General features: G+C 40.9%; 1 pseudogene; it reads right to left on the bottom strand.

Moving 5' to 3' along the window:
* LOC115131068 (ribonuclease 3-like) overlaps positions 1–1,969 on the bottom strand; it is a 166,132-nt pseudogene extending 164,163 nt beyond the window's left edge.
* Positions 1,970–18,964: the final 16,995 nt, after the last annotated feature.

The raw sequence follows: 18,964 nt of genomic DNA, 5'->3' as shown, positions 1-18,964 counted from the left end.
GACTACACTCAATCATATGACCCACTGAAGAGATGAGTCTTCAGTAAAGACTTAAAGGTTGAGACCGAGTTTGCGTCTCTGACATGGGTAGGCAGACCGTTCCATATAATATGGACTTGGTCTTTTACCAAATATGTATACCACCCCTAACTTGTCACAACACAACTGATTGGCTCAAACACATTAATAAGGAACGAAATTCCACAAAGTAACTCCCATGAAAAGGCATACTTGTTCATTGAAAATTTCAGGTGACTACCTCATGAGCTGGTTGAGAGAATGCCAATAGTGTAAGTCGCTCTGGATAAGAGCGTCTGCTAAATGACTTAAATGTAATGTAAATGTTCAGAGCTGGCATCAAGGCAAAGGGTGGCTACTTTAAAGAAAAAGTATATTTTGATTTGTTTACCACTTTTTTTGGTTACTACATGATTCCATATGGGTTATTTCATAGTTTGACATCTTCACTATTATTCAAAAATGTAGAAAATAGTACAAATAAATAAAAACCCTGTAATGAGAAGGTTTGTCCAAACTTTGACTGGTACTGTATAATGAACAAAAATATAAACACAACATGTAAAGTGTTGGTGGTCCCATGTTTCATGAACTGAAATAAAATATCCCAGCATTTTTCAAATGCATACAAATCTTATTTCTTGCAAATTCTGTTCACATCCTTGTTAGTGATCACTTCTCCTTTGCCAAGATAATTCATTCATCCCATTTGTTGAGGTTTAGCAGTGGTTGGCATCCAATAAACGTAGCATTACCGCCACCGAGTAGACTGGAGTATAACTCCCTTATACTTTGCTTGAGAAAAGCAAAATAAATCAACAAATATCCTACCATTTAACCCAACACTCATGAAAAAACCCACCACCCTACTCCAATATTTAAACCTACCTCAGGCCAACAGCCTGAAAGGACAGGACACCACCACTAAACACATCCTGTAACTCTTCTCACGTCAAATCGTGTACAGCCAAATACTTCGCTGCAGCTGCAGCCACAACATCTAATTTCTGTGACTTAAGTTCCATCCTTGCAGTACAGTTGATAACTATTGCTGTAAATGTTTAAGAAGCCAATCTTTCTGAAGCATATATCACTCGTTGGCCTATCCCTCTGTCCTGATACATATCTACTACTCACACAAATCCTCTCAGGATTCCTTCTCCTTGACCCGTCTTCCTCAACTTTCTTTTTTTTCAGCATACGACACTCTCTACTCTAACCCTGGTAACGTCAACCTGCCTCTCTCACACTGGACATGACTGATCCCCAACCACAAGGGCACCCCTACAGATAACAAATACCACTTCTTTCCCCAATGCTACACATTCCTTTGGCTTATGCCCTTCTGCACACTTCTCACACCTAGGAACCTCCCTCCTACACACTGTTGCCACATGCCTATAAGCTTGACACCTGTGACAACGTAATGTACTCGACACATAAGCTCGCATGGGATAACTGAAATTTCCTAACGTCACTTTGGACTCAACATAAAAATTCAAAAGAACAGACAATGACTCTTCTGTTTCACCACTCACGCCACCCTGTCTGCGTCGAAACCAAACAACGAGCATCACAAACACAGGTAATCTTTCCCTTCAGTTGGTCCACTTTCACAATTACCACTAGCCCAGTAATCCCTCTTTTCAATGGAGCCCTTTTCTTGAGGGCAAAACAAGTCACATCTTGTCCCAATTTGTTTGGCGCAAAGCACCTGCTCCCTCTGACCAAGAGAAACACAAATAATTATCACAAGAACACTTTGGGTTACCTTCACTGATGGCGGAGCACCCAGCTCCTTTTTCACCCACCCTGAAACCACAAATGGATCAGCCAAAAGGCAGGGGTCCACTTTCTCCAAAAATGTCCCTCCTATCGTCACAGACTCATCTGTGACTGTGGACTTCACCACACCTGCAAACTCCGATAAGTCGCCCTCTTTCACTTCCATTTCTCCTCCAGATCTCGATCCGGCGTACTGCTCACTATGCTTACATTCTTCTTTAACAAACCATCTCCCTTTTTTCCGCCATTTTTACCCAACTGATGCTCATCCTCTTCCTCCGTATTTCTCTTCGACCTCCTCTGCCTTTTTTTCCACCATTCCTCCTCTGTATGATAATACTACACTTCTCCTGACATGCATCTCGTTCTTGCCCTCTCTAGGGACGCCATTCCCCGCTCACTCCTGCCCTCTACCTCCAGCTTCCCCGCTTGTCTGTACTATATCTTATGCTATCCAGTTCTGTGCCCATGACCAGTACAAGAGACTAGTGGGAGGATGGCTTCTATTGTTAAAATTGGTCTAAAGTAGAGTAACCTGCTATGTAAATTCTCATTACCTGCTGTGTAAGATCTCTTAACCTGCGACGAAAAGTAAATTCTGGTCAATTGTCAGATAATCCATCCACTTGACAGTTATGGCATATCAAGAAGCTGATTAAACAGCATTATCATTACACAGCTGCACCTTGTGCAGGGGACAAAAGGTGACTCAAAATGTGCAGTTTTGTAACACAATTCAATGCCACAGATCTGTCAAATTGAGGGAGTGTGCAATTGGCATGCTGACTGCAGGAAGGTCCACCAGAGTTGTTGCCAGGTCCACCAGAGTTGTTGCCAATTTCTTTACCATAAGCTGCCTCAAACGTTGTTTTAGAGAATTTAGCAGTATGTCCAACCGCCCTCACAACCAGGACCTCCTCATCTGCCCACTTCACCTGTGGAAACGTCGGAGACCAGCCACCCGGACAGCTGATGAAATTGTGGGTTTACACAACCAAATAATTTCTGCCCAAATTGTCAGAAACCATCTCAGGGAAGCTCATCTGTGTGCTCATCATCCTCAGCAGAGTCTTGACCTGACTGCAATTCGGCATCATAAATGACTTCAGTGGGAAAATGCTCACCTTCTGGAGAAGTGTGCCCTTCATGGATGAATCCTGGTTTCAACTGTACCAGGCAGATGGCAGATAGCATGTATGGTGTCATGTGTCCGAGCGGTTGAACAGAGTGCCCCATGGTGGCAGTGGGGTTGTGCTATGGCGGGCAGGCATAAGCTACAGACAACGAACACAATTGCATTTTATTGATGGCCATTTGAATGCACGAAGATGCCGTGATGAGATCCCGAGGCCCATTGACGTGAAACTCACCCCCCACCATCACCTCATGTTTCAGCATGTTAATGTATTGCCCCATGTTGCAAGGAACAGTACACAATTCCTGGAAGCTAAAAATGCCCCAGTTCCTCCATGGCCTGCATACTCACCAGACATATCACCCATTGAGCACGTTTGGGATGCTCTGGATCGACGTGTACGACAGCTTGATCCAGTTACCGGCAATATCCAGCAACTTTCAACGTCCCAGGTCCCGCCATTAGCCAGCAAATTCACACTGCTTTTGAAGAAAAGTGGGACAAAATTCCATCGGTCAAAATCAACATCCTAATCAACTCCTAAAATCCAATCAAGTGTTATTTGTCACGTGCACTGAATACAACAGTGAAATGCTTACTTATAAGCCCAAAGTTTCATTAAATCACACATGTTAGATACTAAATTAAAGCTACACTAGTTGTGAATCCAGCCAACATGTCAGGATTTAAAAAGGCTTTTCGGCGAAAGCCTAAGAAGCTATTAACTGATGATAGCACAACAGTAAACAAAGAGGGTAGTATATTTCAACCCTGCAGTCGCTACACAAAACGCAGAAATAAAATATAAAACATGCCTTACCTTTGATGAGCTTCTTTTGTTGGCACTCCAATATGGGCCATAAACATCACAATTGGTCCTTTTGTTTTGATTAATTCCGTCCATATATATCCAAAATGTAAATTTATTTGGCGCTTTTGATCCAGAAAAAAACAGCTTTCAAATTGCGCAACGTCACTACAAAATATTTTTAAAGTTGCCTGTAAACTTTGCCAAAACATTTCAAACTACTTTTGTAATACAACTTTAGGTATTTTTAAACGTTAATAATCGATGAAATTGAAGATGGGTCTATCTGTGTTCAATACAGGAAGACAACAAACCAAGCTACTTTTCAAGTCTTGCGCAACTCTCAACAGTGTTACGCAGTTCCTAGATGGCTGTACTTCTTCATTGCACAAATGAATAACCTCAACCAAATTCCAAAGACTGGTGACATCTAGGTGGAAGCGGTAGGAACTAAAAAAAAGTTCCTAAGAAATATCGTTTCCCCAATGAGAAATCAGTGGACAGAAGTTCTGTTATACTCTCAGACATGATTCAAACTTCAGAGTGTTTTCTATCCACATCTACTAATAATATGCATATCTTATATTCTTGGCATGACTAGCAGGAAGTTGAAATTGGGCACGCTATTTATCCAAAAGTGAAAATGCTGCCCCCTGTACCTTAAAGAAGTTAACCAACTACGTAGTTCAAGAAATATGCTAAGGAGATGTGTCACGCTGCATGAGGTAAATGACGGTCACGTCAGAAACTGATTGGTTTTATGATCCACGCCCCCACCTTTTTTTAAGGTATCTGTGACCAGCAGATGAATATCTGAAATCCGAGTCGTGTGAACTCCATAGATTAGGGCCTAATGAATTTATTTCAATTGACTGATTTCCTTATATGAACTGTAACTCAGTAAAATCTTTGAAATTGTTGCATGTTGCATTTTATATTTTTCTTCAGTGTAATAGATCATCTTTGGTTGAAAACATTGAGGGGATTATATTAATCTTGCCCGGGTAGTTTGCACCTGGTGAAAACTGATTGCAATTCTTTGGGAATTAGGGTGTTTTTTGGGCATGAACATGCTGTGCCGTTCTGGCCAACAGCAAAGTTGGCTCAAAGCAAAAGCAACGTAGGAGTATTGAATAGGATTATTCACATTGAAATGTGATTGCTTTTGATGCTTTCTTCTTTCACATTGAAAACTAATTTGAAAAATCAAACATATATTTTTGGAAAAGGAATGTTTTATGTTTCTGAAAGATGGATCGTTGACAACAATACCGAGCAGTGCAGATTGTTGTTTGATTTGACTGTAGTTCAGCCTTCAACTCCATAGTACCCTCCAAGCTCGGGGTCCTGAGTCTGAACTGTGCAACTTGGTCCTGGACTTCCTGACGGGCCGCTCTCAGGTGGTGAAGGTAGGAAACAACACCTCCAATTCACTGATCCTCAAAACAGGGGCCCCACAAGGGTGCATGCTCAGCCCCCTCCTGTACTCCGTGTTCACCCATGACTGAGTGGGCCACGCACGCCTCCAACTCAATCATCAAGTTTTCAGACGACACAACAGTAGTAGGCCTGATTACCAAAATTGCTGAGACAGCCTAAAGGGAGGAGGTGAGGGCCGTGGTGGAGTGGTGCCAGGAAAATAACCTCTCCCTCAACAAAGCGAAGGAGCAGATCTCATGGAAATATTGAATTAAATATTTCTCAGATACCGGAACTTGTAAATTCAAAAATACTTTATTACAAAAGTAACAGAAGCCGAGCAATTCCATGGAACAACGGAATTTTCTTGTTACAGACCTCAGGCTTTATAGGTTTCCACCTTCAAATAACACACATGGTCACTCCAATCTATGGAGATGATTAACACCCCTTGGCTTCTCGCCACCATTATCTTCCTGTCCCAATTATTGCGTGTTAATGCCCACATCTACTCAGTTTAGATTATACTGGTGGCAGTGCCATTGTGTGAACACAAAAAATTATAAATGTATTGCATATAGACTTTCCTAATATAAGTGCTTTTCTAATAATACTTGATTAGTACAAACATATGTTCTTATTTCAGATACATGACTTTTGGTGCCTATATTAATTAACCAAGGTACACATTTTCTGCTTACGTTCTGTTTTTACATGTCCAATGGTTAACTCTTTGTTTATCCAGCTCTGTTCATTCACCCGAGCTCAGCCTTTATTCTGCTTACACATGTCTATTAATTAACCCTATGTTTTCTGTCTCAATACTTCTGGGAAAACAGACTAGATACTGGAAAATCACCCATAGTCATGAATTCTTGCCAACACAGATCGTGGTCTTTAGGAAACAGCAGAGGGAGCACGCCTTTATCCACATCCACAGGACCGCAGTAGAGAAGGTGGAAAAGTTCCTTGGTGTACACATCACTGATGATCTGAGATGGTCCACCCATACAGACAGTGTGGTGAAGAAGGTGCAACATTGCCTCTTCAACCTCAGGAGGCTGGAAAATTTGGCTTGGCCCCTAAGACCCTCAAACTATTACAGATGCACAATAGAGAGCATCCTGTCGGGCTCTATCACCACCTGGTACGGCAACTATACCATCTGGTACGGCAACTGCACCACCAGAGGTGGTGCGGTCTGCCCAACGCACCACTAGGGGCACACTGCCTTCCCTCCAGGACACCTACAGCACCCGATGTCACAGGAAGGCCAAAAAGATCATCAAGGACAACAATCACCTGAGCCACGTCCTGATCACCCCGCTATCATTCAGAAGGCGGAGGTCAGTACAGGTGCATCAAAGCTGGGACCAAGAGACTGAAAAATAGCTTCTATCTCAAGGCCATCAGACTGTTAAATAGCCATCACCAGCCGGCTACCACCAGGCTACTCAACCCTGCACCTTAGAGGCTGCTGCCCTATATACATAGACATGGAATGACTAGCCACTTTAATAATGTTTACATACCGCTTTACACATCTCATATGTATATACTATTCTACAGTATTTTTGTCAAAGCCACTCCGACAGTGCTCATTGTAAAATGTATATATTTATTTATTCCATTGTTTTACTTTTATATTTCTCTATTGTTGTGAATTATTAGATTCTACTGCACTGTTTGAGCTAGGAACAAAAGAATTTCGCTACACCCGCAATAACATCAGCTAAATATGCTTATGTGAACAATAAAATGTGATTTGATTTGAGCAGGGGGAGCGCTTCCTTCACCGGTTTCGCCAGGTCAGGTGACGGGCCATAGCCCAGTGTACACCATGGGCCAGTTTAATAGAATCCCCTTAATGAGAGGCTTTAAAGCCACCAGCAGCCATATTCACAGTCCTTCAGCAATGAATGGAATTCTACAGTATTTAAATTTAAAATGTTTATTGGACAAAATGTTATATATTTTAGACTTTATTTGTTGTAGTGGCAGCAGTAACATTAGTATTCTCAAACAAACAACAAATATTTTAAGGAATATGTTTTAATCTGTGGAGGCTGGTGGGAGAAACTATAGGAGGACAGCTCATTGCAATGGCTGGAATGGAATAAATGGGACGGTATCATACAAAGATATAGAAACCACGTTTGACTCTGTTCCATTGATTCCATTCCATACATTATAATGAGCCGTCCTACTGTAGTTCCTCCCACCAGCCTCTACTGATTTTAATTTTAAAAAATTATAGGTACACCATGCAGGAATTGCTCTGCCATTTCCTGGTTGCTAAAATTATAATAGTTTGTCTAGTTTCAGGTTGACTAAACAAGCAAGTGTAGTGTAGAGAATCATTGTACCATCCAAACCACTGTGAAATATTTTCCAGAACCAAAGGTATTATATTTCCAGCTGTTTTGAAGCTGGTGTACAATACCGAATGTAGCCTAAAAGAGCCAAAAACAACATTTAAGAACGGGAAGCCTATAAATAGATCTATAGCTTCTTAGACTTGCTTTCAATGAGAATGACGGATCTATAACTTACATTTACATTTGAATTTGGTCGTCGCCCAAACAGTTACATATTGCAGCTTAAATGTCATGTTCAGTTCAATTATTATAATTTAAATGTATGCATTATGGTGGCTGTAATATAAAATACTTGTTTTATCTTCAATATGAAGACTAGTAGGCGGCCGGTACGTAGCAATAGACTATTAACAGAATATATTTACGCACAACTGCAACGCGTTTCCATCACAGGAGTCTTCCTCAGGCATGTTGTGGACGGAAGCTAACCTGTCTCTAGAAATAGAGCTGGGGAGAAGTAATGGTCACATGAGAGGAAAATAACTATATACAAAACACATCTACAGCATTATCACGTCAGTGTATAGAGGCAACATGGAAAAATAGAGCACAGGAATGTATACAAAGAATGTGCGTAAAGGGATACTCTATCACAGTTGTGTGAGTAAAATAAATAATGCACTGGTGCATAAAATACATTGTATAATACTACACACAGGAAGCACACCATGGTGGTAATCAGTAACTCAGCAGAGCAAGGAATTACACGAATGTCTATATACTGGTCAGTATAGGAAAGGCTAGACTAGAGAAACAGTTCAGCTCTAGTTCGTTTAATCTGTGGAGAGCGACAGTATCTAGGCGATGGATCCATTTAGCCTCTTTTGTATTGAGAAACGGTCAAAATCACCCCCTCTATCATTTTTCTACTGCCCTGAATTTTTGTTCATTGACTGTATGTTGGTGTTGAATAAAGTGGGCTGCTAGAGGGTAGTTCTCGTCCTTGTGTCTAGTAAATCTTTTGAGTTCAATGATCCGTGTTGTCTTGCCAACGTATAATTTGGAGCACAAGCAATAGATGGCGTAGATGACTCCTTCGGAAGCCCATGTGGTAAGGCTCTTCAGGGTCATGGGCTTATTGGTTTTTGGATGGGGCAATTGTTGGGTTTTGTGATTGTGTGCAACAGGAACAGTGCGTGCATGGGTAATGGCCTATAGGGAGTGCGAGGCCATCAATTTTGTTTTGTGTAAGTGCATAAGTATTTGTGTATAGAGCGAACCAGTTTGTCTCTGAGATTGGCGTTCCTTCTGAGAGCCACAAGGGGTTTATCATTAAAATGTTCATGTAAAAGCAGGACACGCCAATGTTTACGTAAGACTACGTATTTTGTTGGCAATGGTAGAGTATTGAATACAGCATACCAGTAGGTTGGACTTTTGCCTTTTTCCTGGTTATAGCAGAAACTCAGCAGAGCAAGGAATTACACAAAAGTCTAAATATTGGTCAGTAAAGGAAAGACTATACTTTTGACTGTAAATCTTTTGACCGTAAACCTTCATATCATTACCTTTTTCAATTAACAAATTTCTATCAATATGAAATAATTTCTTGGTATTTATTAAGTACCTTAATTGCTTTCAATTAAAATGGTCTGAGCAAAGATTACTTTCTGAAGCAACCGTTTACCTAGGACAGTCTGGGAGTGGTCTAAATGGGGAAGGGAAAACTGAAGCTGTTATTGGTGGAGAGGTTTTTTAACTTTTATTGGTCTAGTAACTACTTTTACTGCCAAAAGTCCATCCCACCGAAACAGGCTGAAATTTCAACTGGTCTTTTCAAAAAGCTCTTTGAATGGTGGAAACCCGGTTACCGATATTTACAGCCCAAAACCACTCCCTTTTCCTGGGATAACTGAGAGAAATTGGTAAATTAAAACAATTATTTATATAAACAGCATGACTTGAAATGGAACTGTTAAATGATATGTCATTTCTAAATATGGCTTCTCTACGGCCTTCTCTCTGCATGATCAATCATCAATGCTCATTGTGGGGACATACAGCCCATGTCAATATGGAGTGCACTTCACAATGCATGTAGACCTAGCATCTCATCATCGTATATGTTTTTCTTGAAACCGGTAGGCGTAGGCTATGCTACAGTAATATAAGGACCGAATGCATGTCTAATTTACACATTTACATTGGCTCTTATGGGTCACATAAATGTTTATATTGTTAAGATTGTTAACAAAAAATTTGAAACAGCCTATCACTCGAATGTTGCTACTTTAAGTCAGAGCAAGTGCAAGGAGTCCTCCCCTCTCTCTCATCAATTCCATTCAAATTTCATCCCAAAAAATCCTGTTCAAGATTTGAGATGTGTGAACGTGTCTCTGCCCTAGCCTACCACTTTCAGGTAATACATTCAATGCAGTATTAGATTTATATTTAGCTAAGGAATGATGGGTTATGAATAATAAGCTTCTAACTAGCCTCTGTCACTTGTGCAATACGCACCTGTGCTCTGCTGGCCTCTCTCAAAAAAAACGCTCCTTAGCTCTTCGAGTCCCATCCAGGAAAGTTAGACTAGAATAGGTTGCTTGACATTTTTTTTCATTGAATTTATAATACAAATACACAATTCGAAGAGGGACGCAAGGTCTTGTATTCTGAATGTTAAAACTTATTCAGGCTAGGGATCCCGCTAGCAGACAATTTACAGTGAAACTGGAGGGCGCGCAATTCAAATAAATAATCATAAAAATGATGGCTATTAAACATTTATGTACATACAAGTGTATTATATCGGTTAAAAGCTAACTGCACTGTCTGATATACAGTAAGCTTTACAGCGAAAGCATTTTTACAGCGATTTAAATATTCACTTACTTTTTGAAAATCTTCCTCTGATTTGTGTAATTTTGTTAGATGAAATCCTTCTTTGTATCCCAAAAAGTCTGTTTAGTTGGCACCATCGATTTGAGTAATCCAAAAATGTACCCCTAAACTTTGTTTCAACAAGTCAAAATATGTTTCAATGTAATCCTCAGATAGACTAAAATGTCATTTAACTATAATATTTCTTACGGAAATATGTTCAATAGGAAAGTGATATTAGTAGGTAGGTGCACGTCCTTTTCATCACACACATACATTTCCAGTGTCCCTGTAGTAAAACTCATATTTTAAAAGAAACAAGCCTGGAACCTTGAACAACGACTACTGACATCGTGTTAGCCATAGGAATTGCACATTGGGAGTTAGATTTAATTATTTCCCTATACGTTCCATTGGAATATCATGGGCTCTCAAAATAAAACATTCTGGTTGATTTTTCTTTGGATATTCTCCTACCATATCTATTGTGTTAAAGTCTCCTACATTATTTTAAAATTTCTACAACCTTCAGAGTGTTTTGTTTTCAATGGTACCAATTATATGCATATCCTGGTTTCAGAGCCTGAGCAACAGGCAGTGTACTTTGGGCATGTCAGTCAGGTGGAAATTTAGAAAAATAGACCTTAGCCTTAAATACAGCAACCAATAAAACTCACGGGTAGTTTGAAAGAAGAGAGAACGCATGATAGCGGAAGGCTATAGCAGCTATTTATGCAGACTAATAAGCATTCCATTTTTGTGAAGAGAAGTGAAAGCTGTTTGCATCTAATTCTAGTCCTATATTATTCAAGCCATTAGAATGATGAAGGTAAGGACTAGGGTTGTGGTGATCAAGACATTTCCTCAGCCAGTGATTTGACCCATTTGCGACCAAGCTTTAACTTCCTGACTGATGTCTTGAGATGTTGCTTCAATATATCCACATAACTTTCCTTGCTAATGAAGCCATCTATTTTGTGAAGTGCACCAGTCCCTCCTGCAGCAAAGCACCCCCACAACATGATGCTGCCACCCCTGTGCTTCACGTTTGGGATGGTTTTCTTCGGCTTACAAGTCTCCCCCTTTTTCCTCCAAAAATAATGATGGCCATTATGGCCCAACAGTTTTATTTTTGTTTCATTAGACCAGAAGACCTTTCTCCAAAAAGTACGATCTTTGTCCAAATGTGCAGTTGCAAACCGTAGTCTGGCTTTTTTTTATGGCTGATTTGGGGCAGTGGCATCTTCCTTGCTGACGGCCTATCAGGTTATGTCGATATAGGACTCGATTTACTGTGGAAATAGACACTTTTGTACCTGTTTCCTCCAGCAGCTTCACAAGGTCCTTTGCTGTTTTTCTGGGATTGATTTGCACTTTTTGCACCAAAGTACGTTCATCTCTAGGATTGCTGCTCCAGTATTCTCTTAGGGAGTTCTTCTTTACTATCCCCATGAGATGGACTGTCACCAGGAAGGTATACATCTCACTAATTGTGGTTGCCCCCCGCACTCCTGTCTCTCTCTTCTCCTGTAGCACCAAGGCATAGCTATTGGTGTCTACTATGTCTTCCACCAGCTACTCTGTCAGAAACAACTTGAAGCACTCTGCCTCAGATGGAAATGGCAAGGGGCGTTGCACTCCAGACTGGGACTCATCAACACAAACAGCACGGCCAGCAGGGGTGAAATGGCTGGCAGCCTTCCAGCTACCACAGAACTCCTGTACTTCATCCACTATCGGTCTGCCTCCATCACCACCAGCATCTTCAAAGGGAACTGGGACTTTGTCAGTGGACAAGGGGTCCTCTGTCACTGTCAGAATCTGATTCCTGACTTTCAGTCTCAGATTTCTTTTTTTTAATCTCCAGAATTTCCGAATTTCTGAGTTGTCTCCTTTTGAAAGACATTGCTAATGCTACAGCTTAGCTCATTAGCTACATACATAAACAACATCACTGAATGGCTCAGCATGGGAGTGAGAGGTTACATGTTTGACTGCCTGCACTCGCCATTTGTATTAATAAATCACTTTCAGAAGATGTTTTGTGTGACATTATTGATACATTTACTATTGTATTCCCGTTTTTCAATTACTGGTGATAAATCATGCATTCAGATTTTTGCATAGATTGTAATGGGCACATACTATGTGTGTAAAATATTTTTTTGAAGGTTGTACTGATTATGATGAGCTAAGCTAATTCCAGCTATGTGTGTGGAGCTATGTTTGTTGACATACAATGCATTCACGGTTTCACTTGATCATCTGTCGGACCAAAGATGCTATAACAAAATGAGGTGAGTAAGGGTTCACCCATTTTTTGAGAACTTCAGGAAGTGAATGTGGGATGTGAACGATGGTAGACGACACACCCTTTCAACACGCATACTATAAACAGACCAAACTCATCTTGTCTTCTCTTATTATCTTTGGTTTCTGTGAGCGAAAAAAAAAGCCTGACTACGCACTGAAACTAATCTTCAGAAATACCTTAGATTTCTAGAAAGTGTTTTACTCAATTACTTTGATCAATGGTGAGCTCAGCCGTGATGTGATTAATTATACATAGTAATTGCTATTAGCTAATTCATATTGTAGTTTATGTCAGCCGAGAGTTAGAAAATATGACCGCTTGTGTTGCGTCAATCTTTCCTCAGCGCTAGGACAAATGGAGCCTACATTTTTCCGGGTTGGATGATTGTGTTATGCTATAGATACTTCTGTGAATATCTGAACATTGCATCCAGAAATAAACTTCTCACATTCTGGACATAACTTTGTAAGGACTGTATTTGTGTAAATAGTTTCTGAAAAGAGTGTGGCCACCTCAAATGCTGATTGTTGCGTCATTCGAAACTGGCCGTTCTAAATGAGCGTTCTAAATACGCGTCCAAATCACACGGGTGTGATCTTACACTTCAGGGACCACTGTAGAACGATCACACCCGTGTGATGGTACGTGTGAAAGGGTTAAGTGGCCAGATATTTGAGTCTGTATGTTGGCAGCAAGCTCTCTATGTTAGTGATGGCTGTTTGACAGTCTGCTGGCCTTGAGATAGAAGCTGTTTTAGTCTCTTTGTCCAAGCTTTGATGTACCTGTACTGACTTCGCCTTCTGGATGATAGCGGGTTGAACAGGCAATGGCTCGAGTGGTTGTTGTCCTTTGATTTTTTCGGCCTTCCCGTGACATCGGGTGCTGTAGGTGTCCTGGAGGGCAATTGTTTGCCCCCGGTGATGAGTTGTACAGACCACACTACATTCTCCAGAGACTTGCGGTGGAGGGTGGTACAATTGCCGTACCAGGCGGTGATACAGCCCGAAACAACGCTCTCGATTGTGCATATGTAAAAGTTTAAGTGTGTTTTAGATGACAAGCCAAATTGTCTGTGTTCGGGTGGACAATTTCAGTTTGTCCGTGATGTGTACGCAGAGGAACTTAAAAAGTTCCACCTTCTCCACTACTGTCCCATCAATGTCAATGTGGGGGTGCTTCCTCTGCTGTTTCCTGAAGTCCACGATCATCTCCTTTGTTTTGTTGACGTTGACAGAAAGGTTATTTTCCTGACACCACACTCCGAGGGCCCTCACCTCCTCCCTGTAGGCTGTCTCGTCGTTGTTAGTAACCCGGCCTACCACTGTAGTGTTGTCTGCAAACTTGATGATTGAGTCATGGGTGAATAGGGAGTACAGGAGAGGGCTGAGAACGTGACTTTGTGGGGCCCCAGTGTTGAGGATTAGCGGGGTGGAGATGTTTCTGAGCTGTAGTCAATGAACAGCATTCTTACATAGGTATTCCTCTTGTCCAGATGGGATAGGGCAGTGTGTAGTGTGATGTCAATTGCATCGTCAGTGGACCTATTGAGGCGGTAAGCAATTTGGAGTGGTTCTAGGGTATCAGGTAGGGTGGAGGTGATATGTTCCTTGTTTAGTCTCTCAAAGCATTTCATGATGACAGAAGTGAGGTCAGTGGGGCAATAGTAATTTAGTTCAGTTACCGTAGCATTCTTGGGAAGAGGAATAATGGTGGCCATCTTGAAGCATGTGGGGACCACAGACTGGGATAGGGATTGGTTAAATATGTCAGTAAACACACCAGCCAGCTGGTCTGCGTATGCTCTAAGGAGATGAGATGTCATCTGGGCCATCAGCCTTGCAAGGGTTAACACTTTTAAATGTTTTACTCACGTTGGCCACGGAGAAGGGGAGCCCACAGGCTTTGGTAGTGGGCCATGTCAGTGGCACTGTATTGTCCTCAAAGCGAGCAAAGAAGTTGTTTAATTTGTCTGGGAGCAAGACATCAGTATCCCCGACTGGGCTGGTTTTCTTTTTGTAATCCGTGATTGACTGTAGACCCTGCCACATACGTCTCGTGTTTGAGCCATTGAATTGCGATGCTGCTTTGTCTCTATAATGACGCGTTGTTTGTTTGATTGCTTGATTGTTTGATTGTGGAGGGAATAGCTGCAGTGTTTTTATTCGGCCGTGTTTCCGGTCGCCTTGACATGATTAAAACCGGTGGTTCGCGCGAATGCTGCCATCAATCCAAGGTTTCTTGTTAGGGAAGATTTTAATGCTCACAGAGGGTACGACATCTCCGATACACTTGCTAACAAACTCGCTCACCGAGTCAGCATACACATCAATGTTATTGTCCGAGGCTATCTGGAACATATCCCAGTCCACATGATCAAAGCAATCTTGAAGCGTGGTATCCGATTGGTCAGACCAGCGTTGTATTGACCTGAGCACAGGTGTTTCCTGTTTTAGTTTCTGTCTATAGGCTGGGAGCAACAAAATGGAGTCATTGTCAGATTTTCCGAAGGCAGGGCTGGGGAGGGCTGCTTTGTATGCATTGCGGAAGTTCTAGTAGCAATGATCCAGAAAGCTACCAGCTCTTGTCGTGCATTTGATATGCTGATAGAATTTAGGAAGTACGTTAGTTTTGTTAATATCCCCAGCTACAATAAATGCAGCCTCAGGATGTATGGTTTCCAGTTTACATCGAGTCCAGTAAATATCTTTCAGGGCTGACAAGGGATTTGCTTGGGGCAGGGGGTATACACGGCTGTGACTATAATCGAAGATAATGTGGTCACCATTTGAGTGTAAGGAATTCTAGGTCGGCTGAACAAAAGGATTTGGGTTCCTGTATGTTGTGATTACACCATGAGTCGTTAATCATAAGGCATACACCCCCGCCCTTCTTCTTACCAGAGAGATGTTTGTTTCTGTTGGCGGGATGCGTGAAGAAACCGGGTGGCGGTATCGATTCTGACAACATATCTTGAGTGAATGTTTCCGTGAAATGCTTTACATGGTTTGAACATAGTGCGTTATTGCAGTACATATAATACAATACGATACAGTAATTGTCCCCTATACAGTGACCCCTTGACTTTTTCCATATTTTTGTTACGTTACAACCTTATTCTAAAATTGATTACATTTTATTTTACACACAATACCGCATAATGATAAAACAACATTTTCTTTTTTTTAAACTGAAATGTCACATTTCAGACCCTTTACTCTGTACTTTGTTAAAACATCTTTGGGAGTGATTACCATCTCAAGTCTTCTCAAGATGACACTACAAGCTCGGCTCACCTGTATTTGGGGAGTTTCTCCCATTCTTCTATGCAGATCCTCTCAAGCTCTGTCAGGTTGGATGGGGAGCTTCACTGCACAGCTATTTTTGATCGGGTTCAAGAGAGCTTAGTTCCTGAGCACTCTGGAGCAGATTTTCATCAAGGAACTCTGTAATTTACTAGTCTCCAAGTCCCTGTCGCTGATGAACATGCCCACAGCATGATGCTGCCACCACCATGCTTCCCCGTAGGGATGGTGCCATGATTCCTCAAGACTTGGCATTCAGTCCAAAGAGCTCAATCTTGGTTTCATTAGACAAGATAATCTTGTTTTCATGGTCTGAGAGACCTTTAGGTGCCTGACAAGTGATATTCTGCTCAAAGTAGCCTCTGCTTGCTTTGTGCAAGTGACAAGTAAGATACAGGACGACTAACAACCATACACAAATTAAGCATGATGGTCAAATTTATTTACATCGACTGATATTTCCATCATTATTCTGCAACACCCCGGTCAATTTGGCCAACAACATTTTTATTTATTGGCTTATCATTTTTGGGGCCAAAAGCCGGCTATTACCGGCTAACGAAAACCCTGTCCCAGACAGTACTAGATTTTTTTGCTGTTGCTAAAAACCCTGTTTTTATTTTGACCATTGTAATGGAAAACTATTACAGTAAGGTACTAAATTGGGAATTATTTTTTTTAACTGCTGCATTGGGCCTTTAAAATCATATGTAAGAGTTGTGAAATCAACATTTGCAACAGATGATTGCAAATATTCTAAAATCTGCAAAAAACAATGCGCATTTTCCCACCAGGGATGTTTTCATCAAACTGACTTTTTTTGCATAGAAAAGGCTGTGTGGGAAATTCCCATGTACCGAATGAAAAATTCAAGCGAAATGGGTTTCCATCCCATTTTCAACTCTTCTGATGGATTTGTCACAAAAACTGCATTATATAGCAAATGTGCCCAATCTGATCTTGGCACATGAAGAACTCTAGCCAACAACTCACAGATACAATGCAGGTAGGCTACCTATATTATGATATTATGGATGAGAAAGATACTATTTGCATTTGTCAAGCATCGATCATCATGTTACCAGAACAATATTTATTGAAAAGGAGCATCAAGCTCATCAACTTGCACATTCACCACCCTGTGAAGTTCATCATAATCTGTATCCTAATAAACTGCATGCTTTCCCGTGTCGTAGTGGGAGGCCCACACAATATATCATCATGTGACTACAAGTTAACTTCGATATGATGGTTATTATATTAATATTTGCTTTTATTATATACAGTACCAGTCAAAAGTTTGGACACGCCTACAAATATTTTTATCATGTGAATAAAGTCATGTTTTTGCTTTTCACAATGTTGTTCCTCAGTCTTACTATGTGATAGGATTTAGCCTACTGTGTCATATTGTGCTTTTGTCAGCATAAATCCAGTAGCAGCCAGCATCCCCCTTCAACTGTCATAGATGAGGTACAAGCATGAGTAATTAGAAGGAACTGGGATTAGAGGTGAGGGATTGCTATCAATCATGTCATGATTCATGAATATTCATTATTCCAGGATTTAGTATCCTTAGTTATTCCAGGCACTGAAAATAGCAAGGCAGTTTGGGATAAAGTAATCTAAAGTTAGAATGGAACATTTTGGCTGAGCTCTTGAAAACACCCTCAATTGAATTATAGTAATATAACTGAGATTGTTTGCATTTAAACAGGACAGTGAAGACAAATGATGTATGTGTCAGTAAAGCTCTAAATTCCACAAAAAAAGGCAGACTCTTCTGAATGGTGAGCATTTGCCCTACTAGTACATTTCAAAATTGCAACAATTTAATCCTCTGTGGCACATTTATGAAGTTTCGCCACTAGAGTGTAGCAGAGGACTACAGGCACAGCACAGCCAGGTTTAGAAAAAGGTTCTACAGAAAAAAGGGAGAGTGGAGAGACTACTGACTATAAGAGACTAACAGGCAAACATATACCCCTAAATGCCCACATCCTGTTATGTTCAACATTATTTATGCATTATTACCTCCTAATTTACAGAGACATATTTGTTGACGCACTGTAGACGTGTGAGATTGGTGTGTGTGTGTGAGTGAGTAGGGGTTTTTGGGTACAGGGATGGTTGGGGGGAATTTTAAACTACCTAACATGAATTCCTTTCTGGAACCTAGTATTACATACTGCACCCGTAACACTTAATCCATTACTGTTGCACTTATCGCTAAATGCTAAAATGAGCATTTGCTAAGTATTTGTGCTCTTAACCCGTTTCTCTGCCTGAGTGCTGCTCCCAACTGTATTGTCATGAACAGTGTTTGTTTGCAGCTGGAAAAATCTATGTGATGGACCTCGGGCATTTGCTCACGTATTTAGAGAAGCCTTGGTATAAGGCGAGCACTAACCCTGCTACTAGGTAGAGTGGGATAATAATTTCACGAAACTGCATGGATAAAACATGTGTATTTGAAGGTTTAAAAGGTTAATGCCTGCTTAGTTTTCTTCGAATTGTGTAAATCATCTTCCATAATCATATCTATGGGGATAGCAATATGTACATAATATACTGCATATTATTTAACAAAACTTAATGAAGTTGGACACGCAAACAGAGACAAGACTGTTGGATGATGCGTATCGTCATCATAAATTATTTAATTGACAGTAACTTGTCTTGCATTGCCAATAAAAGCTAGAGCACTACATACATGCCACAAAGACAAAGTTCCCAGAATGGAATTACTGGAAATTAAAACAAAAGCCACCTTCCCCAAGCAGGGTCAAGGTAGCTCAGCTGCTGTTCACAGAAGACAGGCCAGTAAAAAATATAACACACTGCATTGTGGTTCAGTAGCCTTACCTCATACCTTCCAAGACAATGTGTGTGTGTGTGTGTGTGTGTGTGGGGGGGGGGGGGGGTTGACTGGCCTGTTATTTGGAAGGAGGATTTGATTAACCTTGAGTCTGGGGAAGGAGGCTT

The sequence above is a fragment of the Oncorhynchus nerka genome, linkage group LG6 (assembly GCF_034236695.1).
Source record: "Oncorhynchus nerka isolate Pitt River linkage group LG6, Oner_Uvic_2.0, whole genome shotgun sequence".
Taxonomy (NCBI): domain Eukaryota; kingdom Metazoa; phylum Chordata; class Actinopteri; order Salmoniformes; family Salmonidae; genus Oncorhynchus; species Oncorhynchus nerka.
Note: the sequence above shows the minus strand (reverse complement) of the source record. Positions and strands in the feature narration are given on the sequence as shown.